This window comes from Peromyscus eremicus, chromosome 8b (assembly GCF_949786415.1).
Source record: "Peromyscus eremicus chromosome 8b, PerEre_H2_v1, whole genome shotgun sequence".
Taxonomy (NCBI): Eukaryota; Metazoa; Chordata; class Mammalia; order Rodentia; family Cricetidae; genus Peromyscus; species Peromyscus eremicus.
This window is the reverse complement of record NC_081424.1, coordinates 26,312,301-26,328,122: the sequence shown is the minus strand read 5'-3', so window position 1 is coordinate 26,328,122 and position 15,822 is coordinate 26,312,301. Positions and strand designations below refer to the sequence as shown.

Below are 15,822 nucleotides of genomic sequence, written 5' to 3'. Positions count from 1 at the left end.
TCAAGAAAAAATAACCCAATTAAAATTGGGGTACCTACATAAACAGAGAATTCTCAAAAGAGGAAACTAAAATAGTTGAGAAGCACTTAAAGAAATGTTCAAAATCCTTAGTCATTAGGGAAATGCAAATCAAAACTATTTTGAGATTTCATATTACGCAAACCAGAATGACCAATATCAATAGAACAAATGACCGCTCATGCTGGCAAGGGTATGTAGTAAGAGGAACATTCACCCACTGCTGGCAGGAATGCAAACTTGTACAGCCATTATGGAAATCAGTATGGCAGTTCCTCAAAAAGATAAGAATCAATCCTCAAGACTCATTATACGACTCTTGAGCCTACACCCAAAAGACACTTCACCGTACGACAGGGACACCTGCTCTACCTGGTTCATTTTTGCTCTATTCACTATAGCCAGAAATTGTAATCAACCTAGATATCAATCAACAAATGAAGGGATAAAGAAAACGTGGTACATTATACAATAGAGTGTTACTCAGCCATTTAAAAAAATAATGAAATTTGCAGGTAAATGGAACTAGAAAAACAATCATCCTGAGTGAGATAACTCAGAAAGACAATTATGGCAAATATGTGGGTGTTAGCTGTTAAGTCATTGATAAGCAGGCTCCAATCCATATAACCACAGAGGTCAGGTAGAGAGTAAGGGACCAGGAGGGAGGGAGGGATCTTTCTAGGAAGAGGAAATAGAATAGATAGTTATGGATGGGTGTGTATGTGTGTGGTGGGGTTGGGGTTGGGGGAGGGGTAAGCATATTGGAATCGGAAATCAAACAGAGAAGGAAGAAGGGGGAAGGGAGGGAATATAGGGAGGCACAGTTCAAACTAAGGGCCATCTGGGGGATCATTTGGAAACCTAATACAGTAGAAGCTTCATATATATATGAGGGAGTTCTAAATGAAATTGCCAAGTAATGGGGTAGAGAGAGCCTGAACTGGACATATCTCACCATCTAACAGAGCTTCAGAACTGGGAATAGGTTACATCTAGTCAAGTCCTTATCCCAAGAGGGTCCTAGGAGAACCCCACCCCCACACACACCCCAAACAACCCAAGTGGCTGCTCTCCACAAGCTGACAGCAAGGCTCTATTGCTGAAGTCAACCACTACACAACTCACTGAACGAGGAGAAGGCAAGCTGGTGCCAATCTACCAAAGGAGAAAAGTAAACACCAGCCCAGCAACAAACCATTCCATCCGAAAGAGGGACCCGACGACGAGACAGGCTGCCGCAATGGAGGCACACAGCTTGTGGGAGCAACCAACCAATATCTGATTGGAGTTAAGGCCCTCTCCACCAGATGGAACCCATACGCAGCACTGCTTGGGTAGCCAAGAACCTGAGACCATAGAGACCATGGTCCTAGAGGAAGACCAAATACTACTGTTCTGGAGGAAAGAGGAAAACCAAATACTACTGTTCTGCTAAAGGAAAGCAGCAGTACAATGATTCCTAAAGACATTATGTTATACTCGAAGATCAGTGTCTCCATCAATCATCATCAGAGAAGCTTCCTCCTGTAGCAGATGGGAACACAGAGACCCACAGCCAGACAACGTGCAGAGTGAGAGACCTTGGAACACTCAGCCCTAAAGGGGATGTCTCTATAAAATCCTCTCAAGACTCAGAGAACCCTGTGCAAGAGGAGGCAGAAGGAGTACCGGAGCCAGAGGGAATGGAGGATGGCAAAAGGAATCAAGGTCTTCTAGACACCACGGGGCTAGACTGCATTTGAACTCACGGCAGCTGGGGCAGCATGCACAGGGCCTGCATGGGTCTGCACCAGATCAAGTCCTAGACCTGAAAGGAAACTTGACATATGTCCATCCTTAACCCAGAAGCTATTTCCAATTGATAACTACTCGAAAATGAAAAAGTATTTCTCTCCAAGGGAATCTTATTGGAGAAATGCAGCACCCTTAAGGGTAAGGCCCCTGTCCAGCAGTAGACGGCCAATGAATAAAATGAACTCAAAGGTGTTTTTGGAGGATCTTTGTCTCATAATGTTAAATCAGGGTGGGCTTTGTTGTTTGTTTGCTTTTTGGTTTTTTTTTTTCCCTACCTTACAGGACCTTTGCATATATAACATGGCTATAAGTTTTGGGTTTTTATTGGATTCCTGAGTATGTGAATGTATGTGTCTCTGCATCTTGTAGGCATTTCTGGGACATTTTCTTTGCTTCTTTTTCTTGTTCAATTGTTTTGTCATATTAAAATTTGTTTGGTTTTGAGTTATCTTTTATTTTAATAATCCTTAGTTTAGAGGCCTGTTTGTTTTCTAAAGACAGATAGAAAGGGTGTGGATTAGGCTAGGAGGGAAGGTGAGAAAAATTGGGGGAGTAGAGGAAGGAGAAACTATAATCAAGATGTTATATGAAAAAAAAACTACTTACAATAAAAGAAAAATGTTGTACATAGGCAGTATAAAAAAAAGATGAGGAAGAGGAGGAGAAGCCGGGGGAGGGTCAGGCCACATGGGTCTCCACAGTTTCAGAAGAGGTGGGATGCTTTCTTAACCAACCCTTCATGTGAGCTTGTCTGGAGTGTGACCCACACCGCAGACAGCTTCTGCCTGTACGGATATATCGTATTGTTAGTGAACTCTCCAGGGACGCGCAGAGATCATCCAGCCTGCCTCGGCTACCTAATGAGGAGATGTGCGCTTTGCTTTGGTTGGCAAAGCATAAGCTGTGGCGAGCTCAGCACCTGGGTTCCACCGAGCACAGCATAAAAAAGGACATCTACAGCGCTCCTGCCTGTAATCACAGCACTCTGGAAGCTGAGGCAGGAGGATGGCCTCTTACTGAAGCCCAGTATCCGAAACAGAGTATGCTGTACTTAGGCCTAGGCTGCAATAAGCACGATCCTGTCTGTCACAAGCAAGTGAGCACAGGCTAGCTCAACAAGCAATTATCCATAGGAGGAGAAATGAGTATGGTTTGAAATGGAACCAGCATTGTGAAGTGATCTGACCTTTGCAGGGGGAGGGGGACGGACTTTTCTTTTTTTTTTTTTAGCTATAATTTTCCAAGAATCTGGGTTAAGAAAGAAGCCTTTGGGGAATACCTTTTCTTTTTAAAAGTCTACTAAGTGGCTCCATACAAAAGGTCTGTGTAAAATCCTCTGTGGTAGACTGGATTGTTGTGTTACACACTCTTCCCGCTCCGAGCCCCCCCTCCCCGCCCCCACCGCCCCCACCCCTGACCTCCATCACGTTTGCCAATGCAGTGCCCGCTGTTTACACTAGTACGGGGTTTTGTTTTGTTTTGTTCTGTTTTTTTTTTTTTTTTTTTTTTTTTTTTTTCTGTTGCTGTGATAAAATATTCTGACACAAAACTTAAGGGAGAAGAAGTTTGCTTTGGCTCACAGCTCTAGGTGGCAGTCCATTTCCAGGAAGCCACATTGCATCCATAGTCCAGGAGCACAGGATCGGTGTGTTCCTCCTCTTCATTCAGTCCAGGGCCCAACCCTTAAAATGGTGCTGCCCACATTCAGGGTCTGTCTTCCCAATTCAATTAAACGAACCCCAGGACAACCTAACCTCCCACTGAGACTTCCTTCCCAGACAACTGCAGATTTTGCTAAACTGGCGACCAACATCAACCAGCACACAAGGGGGTACTTCCCCATCTCCACCCGCTCTGTCACGTGATGTCTGACCCGCAGACCGGACTGTGAGCACTAATACCATCACTTGTTCTGACACAGAGTCCTACCACCTCCGTCAAGTCGCCATTCTCTACCTGATGAACCAGCCTGGGGTGGCTGCTGTTCCTTCTTCAGCTTGAGGACAAAGTTATAAAGGACATGTGGAACAGACCTGGACCTCAGCCCTGCTGAACTCAGTAGAGAGCAGCCAGACCGCAGTCAACCTGCAGGCTGGTCAGCGTGACATAAATACCCGTGAGTCTAAAGCCACTGAGGTTTGGAAGCTGTTAACAGTGAAGCTTTTTAGAGCCCAAAGCCCGATATGCCTTCAGGAACGTCCTGACCCACATATGGAGTTTCATCAGAAAGACCAAAACACAAACTATAACTGTGTTTATATGGATTTCTAGCCGGCCCTGGCATATCGGAACCCACAAACTAGCCAAAGGACACAAGCATCCAAGGTCTATTCTTTTCTCCCAGTTGTCTTTTATTTCATATCCAACTGGCTTGGATGTAGAATATTCACTAAGAAGACATCTGCTGACACCTTGTACAGTCTTGGGATATTCATCCAAAGACTTTTGTATTCCTTGATATTACGGGTTGAATAGAATCACCCCCAAAACCACATATTGAACTCATAATCTCCAGTCCCTGAGATTCCAGATCCTGGAAAGTGGGTCACTGAAGATGCAATTTGATAAGATTAGGTCATACTTCAGTGTGGGGCGCCCTAATCAATGCAATGGCTTCCTTATAAATGGCCACGCTAGGTAAGAGTGATGTGGCTACAAGCCAAGGAATGGTGAGGGCCACCAGCAAGTGACCAGAAGTAGAAGATATGCTCCCTATAGAGGAAATGCATCTTTGCTGATAAGCAGACTGGGGAACGTCTGCCTTCAGAACTGTGAGAAAATACGTTTGGATGTTTTTTTCAGATATTTTACTTTATGTGTACTGAGTGTTTTACCTGCATGTATGCATGTGTATCACATGGATGTCCGGTGTCCTCAGAGGCCAGAAGAGGGTGTCAGATCTCTTACAATTGAAATTACAGTTTTGAGCCTCCATATGGGTGTTGGGACTTGAACCTGGGTTCTCTGCAAGAGCAGTAAGTGCTCTTAACCACTGAGCCATCTCGCCAGCCCCCATTTCTGTTGTTTTAAGCCACTCTATTTATGATACATCGTCACAACAATCCTAACATGAAAATATACTGATCTTGGATTACTTCTCTATATTACCACTGTTCCCCAAAGCATGCTGTTGGAAAAACTGGACTTTCCCATCAGGACTATAGTGCTGCTGTCTCTCATCACTTCAAGGAAAGACGAGAGTGACATTCAGGGAACTGGCAAGTATACTAGGTTGAATAACAGTAGACGTTCATCCAGTCAATGCCAGTAACCAGGAGATAACTGCATAAGAACTGACCTGATAATGAAGAAAATATTTCATCATAAAAGAGACCTGGTGATATTGTGTCCCCCAATATACTGTGCACCTTAATAAACTTATCTGGGGTCAGACAAGAGAACAGCCACTAGACAGACAGAGAGGCCAGAAAATGGTAGCACACACCTTTAATCCTAGCATTCAGGGGCAGAGATCCATTCAGATCTCAGTGAGCTCAAAGCCACACTGGAAACAGCCAGGCATGGTGACACATGCCTTTAATCCCAGGAAGTGATGACAGGAAGCAGAAAGGTATATAAGGCATGAAAACCAGGAACTAGAGTTGGTTAAGCTTTTAGGCTTTTGAGCAGCAGTTCAGCTGAGATCCATTTGGATGAGGACACAGAGGCTTCCAGTCTGAAGAAATGAGATCAGTTGAGGAACTGATAAGGTTAGGTTAGCTGTGGCTGATTCTGTTTCTCTGATCTTTCAGCGCTCACCCCAATACTTGGCCCTGGGTTTGTTTTATTAATAAGACCTTTTAAGATTCACGTAACAAAGAGAGTTGAAGGTATTCTTACAATATGTGACTGTGTCTTATGCCACACACATCGTACTTCAGCGATTTTCAACAAACAAAATCCCACGGCTGGATTTCTCTGTGCACTCTGGCATGACCTGTGTCATGTTCTACTTCTTTCTTCAATACTCTTTCCAGATAGACTTTGCATCCCGAAAGGCATGGGCTGTGCCCAGGCTGTGCAGAATAAGCCAGCTTTACACAGTGGAGTGGTTTGAATAACAACAGTCCCCATAGGTTCAAATATTTGAATGCTTGGTCCCACTTGGTGGAACTGTTTGGGAAGGATTAGGGGGGTGGGGCCTCACTGGAGGAGGTGCATCCCTGGATGTCACTGGAGGAGCAAATGCAATTCCCAGTTAGCTCTCTCTGTCTCCTGCCTGTGGATTGGGTTGTAAGCTCTCAGCTATTGCCACCATACCTGCTGCCTTACCCCCCACCATCATGATAATGAACTCTAACCCTCTGGAACAAGAAACCTCAATAAACTCTTTTGTAAGTTGCCTTGATCATGGTGTCTCTTCAAAACAATGGAACTGGAGTTACAGGTGGTGGTGAGCAGACTGACATGGCCGCTGGGAGCCCAGTGTAGGTCCCTGAACCATCTCTTCAGGCCCAAACTAATTCTGACTTATTGTTAAATAACAGAAACTAACCTTAGGCAACAGAACAGTAGTTCCTGTCATTATTTAGATCTCTACTTAAAAATCATATGCCACATCAATAGAAGTATCTGAGCTTAAAATCCTATTTTTTAACAACAACAAAACCCATGTCTTATACACTAAGATATACCTTATATGATATATGAAATAGAAATCATAAAGATATAGAAATTCTAAATTTTTCTTCTCATAGCTGATGGGACATATGAGTCCCATTTTAGAACCACGGGTCTAGACTTTAAGAGCAGTTATATAAAACATCTCCTGGGATTTTTGTCCTTTCCAGAAAACATAAGATCTATAAACTAATAAATTCACAAACCTTAAATACATTCTCTGACAGGTTCATAGAATTATCTACACCAAACAAGCAGTATTTTAGCGATGACAACAACCAGGATTAATTAGTACATTACTGGACTCCCGCTGGTAAGTGCACTGCCAACGGTGGCATCCTTTGACACTGAACACTTCAGGTTTTAGATTGTTTGGGAAGGAAAATCTAGAATTAGATTATCCCGCTGATAGCCTATGACTAAGAGAATCAAAAGATGTAATATCCTAATCTTAAAAATAGGAATACGAGAAGCATATCCAGAGGGGATAAATGAACCCAAAACCTATCAATCATTCCTAAGGACGCGAGCCACACAGGAACAGCCTATGTTCTTGTGTGCCATATGCACATGGGTAATGATGTGCTGCAAACTGAAGACCACAGAGCAATAGAAGATGCAGTCCCTGTAAGTTTACTGTAAGGACAACTAGGTAATAAAGCATGCCAGCATTTAGTTCCCTTAGACGGTGTTTGTGAAATACTAGCCAGAAGTGGATGACTAAAAAAGTGTGGAAGAAAGTTCCAGCTAGGGAAGGGAACAGAAAGCTTGCAGGCAGGAATTCCTCTCCTGTATGAGTGCTGATAAATGTGGGTGGAAGTGGGTAACAACCCCGAGGCTGTGAAACCTGGGGCAAGTGTGGTGCCCTTATCATCCACTTGGTATTCTCTGAGCTAAGTTCTGAAGAAGTCACTACTTCTAAAAATCACATACATCTTTTCACTTGTTCAATTTTTCCAGAGAGGTCAGGGACTGACCTCACCAGTAGAACACTTGAGGCTTGGGTTCCATCTCCAGAACAGCGACACACACACATATACAAACACACATACTCACCACAAACTTGAGACAGATCTATGCACACACCAAGAAAATTACATGCAAGAAAATACCAGCAGATGATGAGTGGGTGGAGATACTGAGAAGTGAAATTACAGTAGCTCAGAAAGGACAGTAAAATATGTCAAACTGAATACACGATCTGTAAAGACAAGGCAAAAATGCAGAAATTCTATGGTATATGGTTTGTAATAAATATTTGATAATCATTGTAAAACATGAACAGGTAAAATGTGGGGAAAAGAAAATAGAAATTATCCATGCTCTCATCAAATGGAGAAAAGCTTTAATATTTTATCATGTTTTTGGCCTTTCTTCTATGTAAACATACCTTAAAATCAAATTAGGATCCCTGCTCTTGACAATTCCACCATCCCTAAGCATGCCTCCCAGAGAAACTGGATTCACCACTGAACACACAATCTGATATTTAGTGCAATTATTATGAATGTCCCCCAAGTGGTTAGATATTCTTTAAACCCATTATTTTAATGACTAAGTATACACGCACTGTCATTTTTTAAACGGTTTCACTGTTGGAATTTACTCAGATTTTCATAATACTCGCGATGACAGCTAACAGAATTGCTTATTTTGCACCAGGCAAGTTTCCAAGTACTTTATATAAATTATCTGATGTTCAGAGTGATGTAGGTGGTTAGGTACTATTATTATCCTCATCTGACAGATGAAAGTTGAGAAATTAACTGCCTAAGTTCACATGGGCGGTGATAACAGGATGACCCTGTAAGTCACCTGCTCTAGCATCCTGTTCTTAGCCCATCTACCATGCTACTCACCTCCTTATTACCTTAGTGTATACTCAGAATCACTGGGTCGGAGGAAAGTCTAGGACTAGAGCATCTTCCACGTAATGGGTACCAACACGCCTTCTTGTCTTCCACCTAATGGATAGCAACATGCCTTCTAACCTTGATATGAAACAATTCCTTCTTCGTCAGCCTTGTTCGTGACTTTTATAATCTGCTACAATAAACTCCATGTCTTTGATGCCATCAAGCCGATGCTTGTTCACATCTCAGCTATTTTAAGTTCCTATTTTGTGAATTTTCCATTTCTCTTCCTAACTAGAATTTTTTAAGTTAAGGAATATTAAATTGAAAACATTTTGGAATATGACTCAAAACATCAAAGACTATTGATAGTTAGCTATTTCAGTGGGACTTAATAGATGGGCAGTCCTTAGGGAAATCATCACAGCTCAGCTGTAAATATTTAAAAACATAGAACTAAGCAGGCCCTCCCAATAGATAGAGGAATACTCTGAATTGTGATTTCCACCACCCAGTAGAGGTTACATAATACTCTAGAATAGTTGTCTCTGGTGCTTGGAACCTTCTCCTCTCAGTTCCTTCTATCAACACATTTGGGAAAGCAAATCTGTAATTCTGATGTTTGCAAGGTGAGGTCAGAATTAGAGAAGGAAACAAAGATCTGGAGAGAGCACCACCTGCAGAACTCTCCTGCATTCTTCCTGAGCTACAAGGCAAGGGCATTTGTTTGCGATAATAATCTACCGGCCAGAAATTTCCCACAAACAGGGCTAAACTCTGTTAAAGACCATTGTTAATAGGTCATGAAAGTCATTGCTCCACATAAGGCAGTTTGTCATAAATCGAGTGCCTGGCATACCCTCTGGGTTGAAGTTTAACGTGTCTCACTCACATAATAAGTAATTTTTCAGGATGGGCTTTTTCTGGATAGCTCATGTCATCTTTTGATGACAATGTTGAATGTTTTCAACTTTTAAGGGGTGCCTCTTTTCTTGTGAGAGCCCCAAATTTCATGACACCCTTTGGAACACTAGCTCCTTAAGTACCAATCATAGAGAAAAGCCTAGCATTGAAGGCACGCAAGAGACTCTCCCAAACAAGGATCACAGTGAATATAAAAGTTATTTTGAAAGGGCATGGACACAATATTTGGTGAAGAGTTATTAAATTAATCCAGGATTACTAGAAATGATAAGGGCATGTATTAGATGGAGTTGGGATGGGATGGGAAGACAAAGGGATGGATAGTTAATAATTCAATTTTGTTTTGTGTGGCTGATCAGTCCCACTTGTTAATCAAAACCAGCTCACTTTGAAAAGAAGGGCAGTTTTACTGCTTATGAGAAATAACTAGTCTGCTCATTCCCAGGACAGAAGCCCTGTGTGGGCCATCACAGCTCCATGTGTTTACAGAATCTCAACTAAGAAAGGCCTCTGGAGGCGACATCTCAACTGTGTGGCTTGCTAACACACATGGAGACTGGTGGGGTTTTGTTGTTGGTAGTCATTTTTGTTTTGTCATGATCTCACTAGGTAGTTCTGGTTGTTCTGGAACTCACTACACAGACCAGGCTGGCCTCTAACTCACAGAGATCCACCTACCTGCCTCTGCCTCCCGAGTGCTGGGGTTAGAGATGTGCACCACCAGAAGCAGCTAAGAGACCAGCGTATTCTAAGGAGAGGGGACAGCAAGGAGAAGTGTGCATGTACATGAAGTGACCACCAGTTTTACTTCACTGAAATAACATTCCTAACTTGGGGGCCAATAAACAAATCAAATAGGGTTTGTGGTACACGATGACACACTGAATTTTAGTCTGGAAGGGGGTTTGTCTAAGAACGGCTGTGGGTCAAACAGCATCAAGGGGTAAGGGACCGGAGATGAAGTCCTCAGAACCCAAGAGAACAAGTTAAGATGTATGCATTGTAGGGACCGTGTATAAAGTCTGAAGAAGGAACTTTGGCAATAAGGCTAGTTAGTGGAACTACAGAGTGTAGACTCTAGGTCCTAAGCACCTGAGGTGACAGGCCAGGTGGTGGGACAGGATACATTAGAAAAAACAGTAGAGACAAAATGAGTAGGCTTTCTGCTCACACTTTCATATTAAAAAAAAAAAATCTTCCTGCAGGGTTTTCAACTACAATCTGGCTACCCATGGAAAGGAAAGAAGAGTCTGGGATGAGGAGAAACTTTCAGTGTACACGTTGCAAGCCATACGAAGCTATTATTTAGTCCAAAACCACTTCTAAAAAGAATTGGAGGTAATTAAATGAGATGCCTCTATTCGAACACCTTCCTCTAACTTCGGGCTACATGTCAAGTTGCACTTGAATTAAGATTGTTTTTCAGCCAGAGTCCAGGTTTCCAGTGATGACTACTCACAGAGGAGGGGTAATTCCTATGTGAGCCTGAGAGGCCAACATATCAAACACAGTATCACACAGTGGCAAATAACTACTTACCTGGCAAAATTCAACCCGTGTAAGTTACCTGTCATAGCTACACAATGGACAGAGTCTAGCCACTTAACTTGGGAAAATCATTGAAATAGCATGGCAAATGAAAGAGACTCTCAGAAGAATGAGTATTGTGATTTATTAGAACAAGGCTAAGTCACACGGTCTGCAGACACAGAGGTGAGATTGGCCAGCACGGTGATTGCTGGGATAGCTTGGATTCACCCTTTGGCTAAAAATGACTTTTGAAAAACAACATACCACCTTTTCTCTGACGTAATGCATGCTAGGAGGCAGATAGTCCAGATATAAGTGAACTAAGTCAAAAGGTTTCACCAACTCCAAATAGCCAAGGATGTGCATTCATTCAACAGTTCAAAGGTAAGCAGAATTTAACTTCACAAATTAGTTTTATAAAACCGCATGATACTGTTTCCCATTTGGCTGTATACACAAGCACCAATGTATTAAAATTTGAATACTTGCTCAAAACTCATTCAATGTAACCAATTTGCAATGTGTTCATCAGAAACACTGTGTGTCCAGAGGTCAACTACGCAATTCCTTCATTTATTTGGTTTCATGTTTTGTATTTTTTTTCTTGTTCCATTAAGGATGAATCATCTAAAATAATGTAATTCAATAAAATATGAGAATTAAAAATAGATAATAATCAGAATCAAGAGAAATAGGGTAGAATAGCCAAAAGACATGAGGGGGAATTGGAACAATAATACTAATAATACATTTTTTTTCACATGGTTATTAGATTTGATCTGCAAATCTCACTCTTGAATTCTTAGTCACCAAGATAGAAAGGGATACATCTATCTAGCATAATGGAAATAAAGTCACACGTAGTAATTGTTCAGGGGAGGAGGCATGGCTTGGCTTTGGCACCTAGGGCTCAATGGAATTTTCCCCTAATCGAATCTATGAAGTGATCTAACAGTAGTTTCTTCTCCACGGTCTGCTCCATGAATCCTTCACAGTGCACACAATGGGGATGGGGGAGGTGTCAAGCATGCTGAAGAGGGAAACCAAGTCACACAGTTTGGAAAGCTCCCCTTAGACTCCTGGTCTAGGTAAGATGAAGGCGGTGGACAGCAAGGCCTTTGTTCAACTGAACATCTAGAAACAGTTTTTATCAATTAATCTTCTAAAAAAATTGGGGGGGGGAGAGTGGTTTTCACGATAGCATTTCTCTGTGTAGCCCTGGCTGTTCTAGAACTAGCTCTGTAGACTAAGCTGGCCTTGAACCTCTGCCTCTGCTGGGATTAAAGGCGTGTGCCATCACCACCTGGCCAATCTTATCAAATTTAAAGACAATCCATATTCTCTTGTGAGTGTAGGAATAAATTCATTTCATGCACCTAGTGAAGGAGACAAGTACGGTTATTTTTCTTCAGCCATACATCTCCTGTATTTGACATTGACGATTACAAAATTTACTTGTGTGTATTTTTCCCATAATGCTAACAATTTTGATTGTAGTGTATGTGAATTGAGAGAATTCTGCCTAATTTAAAAAGAAAATTAGGAATGAGATTTAAAAAATACACATTTAACAAAGAACAGACAGGTTTCAAAAAGGCCAGCAGGAGCCTGGTGTAGTGACACACACTTTTAATCCCAGCACTTGGGAGGCCAAGGCAGAAGGATCTCTGTGAGTTTGAGGCCAGCCTGGTCTACAAAGAGAGTTCCAGGACAGCCAGGGCTGTTACAGAGAAACCGTGTCTTGAAAGAACTCAAAACAAACATACAGACAAACACACACATAAAATGACAGCAAGAGAAAGATACAGAAAGATAAAATGCAGACATCCGGGCTTAGAATTTTATGGCTATAGTGCATGGGACGCAGGGTTGCAGCTGACTCTTGAGGTAAGACCCAACATGTGAGTCATCACATCTTAAGAGATACTACATTTGGATGTAGAACACAAGAGAAACGAAGATTCCTTCTACAATGAGGAAAAGGCTCTTATTTGGTTGACTACTTCAGAGTATAAAGTTATAGCACATTGTGAAAAGGTTTAAGTTCTACTTGTTAAATGAACAAAATAACTGTCCAGAAGTTAAAAACTAAGATGGGGGGGGGCAGGGCTCAATGGTTAAGAGCACTGGCAGAGGACTTGAGTTTGATTCCAAACACCTCCGTGGTGGCTCACCACGCTAACTCCAGTCTCGGGAGATCTGATGCCCTCTTCTGCCCTCTACAGGTACTGCACGCACAAGGTGCACAAACATCTTCAAGGCAAGACACACCCCATACACATATAAAAAAATAATTTTAAAAGAAAAAAAAAAGGTGTACTGTAAACCACAGGCTCTTTAAAAAAGTGGGCAAGAGAGAAAAATGCAGATGATTTGCTCAATACCCTTGATTATAAATAAGACTCTAAAATAGCCATATCTTCATCGGGTATGGGAACCTGCTTTGCTTTCAACGATTCTAACAATTTGGTTTATTCATAAGTTCTTGTCCCACGCTTCCCCCAGTCTTCCTACCTTATATCTAAAAGTTTTCCTTCACCCATTTGAAACAATCCAACTAGGTTAGTGAAGAAACAGTAACAGAGTATGCTTTACCATAGTGTGTGAAAATGAGGATTCTGGGTAATTTTCTGGGTAGTGAGGAAGGAGAAGATGCATGAAGATTAGAAGGTATTCCCTGTCAGATAAATGTGCTGAGGAGAGAATGAAAAGACGTTAATAATGACTCACTAGGCTTATGTGACAGGAGAAGAAAGATAAATCAAAACTTTCATAGTGTAAAAGTAAAGCCAACAGAGGGTGATGGCGTGGTCCTTGTGTCTAGCTTGGTCTTTTCTGTTATTTTTTTCTCTTTTTCTCCTAAAATAACATTTGGAAGCAGAAAAGCCACCGGACCTCCCAAATATCTCATTTTATAGAGGAAAATAGCTAAAATGTTGTTTCTAGGGCTGAGGATGTAGCTGAAACAAGACCAAGCTAATACTGGAAGCCTTGGGCCTGATCTTGGATCTGGTCCCTAGCACCACAAGAAAAAAAAATTGAATCTGTATCTGTTTAATATCTGTGAGGTCACTTTGCAGTTATAGACTCTTAAATGTTTTGTTTTCACTTAAGTTTTAATAAAAACATATTAAAAATAAACCACAGCCCAACCTTAAAACAAGTTGTTACTTATTAACCAGATCACTGCTCCTTCTGGAATATTAAGAATTCTTAAGAATTCTTAAGATATTCTGGAATAACTTAAGAATTTTCTTGAAACATGAATTCTGCTTTCTAAATTGTTTTTGAAAGTAGAATTGAAAGGGAATCGATTGCTATAATGCTGGAGAATGGGCACGAAGTGAACCTAAACAGGGAACGACTGCCTTCCTCACTGCTGGGGCCACAAATGTCAATAAAAAATAACCAAGTCTGACTGTTTATAGAAAGAAGCGATTTTTAAAAACACAGTTAATTGCACCAGCAACAAAACAAAACATACTATCATTTTAAATGGTTGGGATTATATATATATAAAATCCCAACCATTTAAATATATATAAATATATATATATATATTTATATATATATATAAATACAATTTCATTCATTCAACAAATAACCAACAAACAGCTATAAGGCATCCGAAGGAGGGTAATTATAGAATGGGGGGGGCATTCTATCTCCTTGGTATTTATATTCATTCAGTTCACCAAAATCTCTAATCCGAAATCGTGCCTATGAAACTGGAGTTTACAATGATCCATTTTTTTTTCAAAATTCTAAACCTTATTGTTTAGTGTAAAATGAAAAAAAAAAAAACAAAAACAAAAAACGGCAGCCTGAGAGGAAACAATCTTGCTTTAAAAAATAAAAATAAAAAAATAAAATAAAAGCCCCAATCTATGTATTTTGCTTCTAGAACAGAAGGACGGAAAAAAAAAAAAAAAAAAAAAAGACTCAACCCTCAACCCGTTTCTCAAAAAGGCAAAGGTCAGCTCCGAGTTGGAAGTGAGGCTGGAGATACGGAGGCAAGACTGCCTCTACTGGTTGACAAGCGCATCTTTTCAGAGTCTCAACTCCCGACACCTGTATCAAACTTGCAGCTCTCAGATCCATCAGTTCCCGTCCGGTTTATCCTAAGAGAACACGCCAGGCTCATCCATCACCCGAGTAATCTGACTTCTACAAGGACTTGCCTTATACTGGCACCCAAAATAAAGTGTTTGCACCACTGCTTTTATATACCACTCGGCCAGCCGTAAAATACACAGATATCCACAACCACTCCTAAATACCTCTGAAACAACACCGTTGCTCGTCTACATTTTAGCTTAAAGAGACGGGAAGGACGCGTTTGCTGATCTTGCTTTTTTGAAAATGCAATGACATCGTCTACTTGAGCTAGTGCAAAAGGCAACGGTCTCCTCCCCGAAGAAGCCCCGCGCCAACCTGTCCTTCCAAGCACCCCCACTACCTCCAACCCGAGGGTCCCCCCAGAATGTTGGCGGGAAGGGTCCAGCGCCCCTGCGCCCCAGCTCGGCCTCGAACGTTCCAGCAGAGCGTCTCAGGTCCCCCGGGGGCTGCGCCCAACGCCATTAGCACACCTCGGAGCGCTGGCAGCCTAAGAAGGAGGCAAGTTTGGCCGCGTCCCCGCTTCTCCCCGGCCGCAGCATCAGCAGCGGGTGGCCTCCAAGGCCGGGCCCCGCCTCGGCCACCTACCTACTGGGCGGGGGCGCGGGCTCCGCGGGTCGGGGCGAAGTGGCTCGGGCGCACGCATTTCTGGGAGCGGTGGCCTCTGCCGCTGGGCGCGGGGGAGCGCATCCTCCGGGGTGGGAGGAGGGAGGGCACGAGGGTGGGGGTGGGGGGAGGACCGCACGCCGAGGAGGAGCGTAGGGAAGCGGCGGCAGGAGCCGTGGGAGCGGGGTGCGCTCCTGCGGGGTCCCCAAGTCCAGATCTGCCCCCGAGCAGCCGCCGCCGGGATGCTCGAGGCCTCGCCCAGGTGCCTGCAGCGGCACCCACGGTCAGGGCACCCGCCGCGCTCCGGGCGGAAGGCGGGGAGCTGCGGTGGCGCGACTCCCGCCCGGCGCCCGCCTCT

At 42.7% G+C, this 15,822-nt stretch overlaps 1 protein-coding gene across 2 annotated transcripts in view; it reads right to left on the bottom strand.

Moving 5' to 3' along the window:
* The window catches only part of Ncoa7 (nuclear receptor coactivator 7), a 150,681-nt gene extending 135,124 nt beyond the window's left edge, over nt 1-15,557 (bottom strand). For both annotated transcript variants that reach the window (XM_059272601.1, XM_059272602.1), the window contains exon 1: nt 15,447-15,557. The gene's annotated coding sequence lies outside the window, so the exon portion shown is untranslated. The remainder of the gene's footprint in view (nt 1-15,446) is intronic.
* Nucleotides 15,558-15,822: the final 265 nt, after the last annotated feature.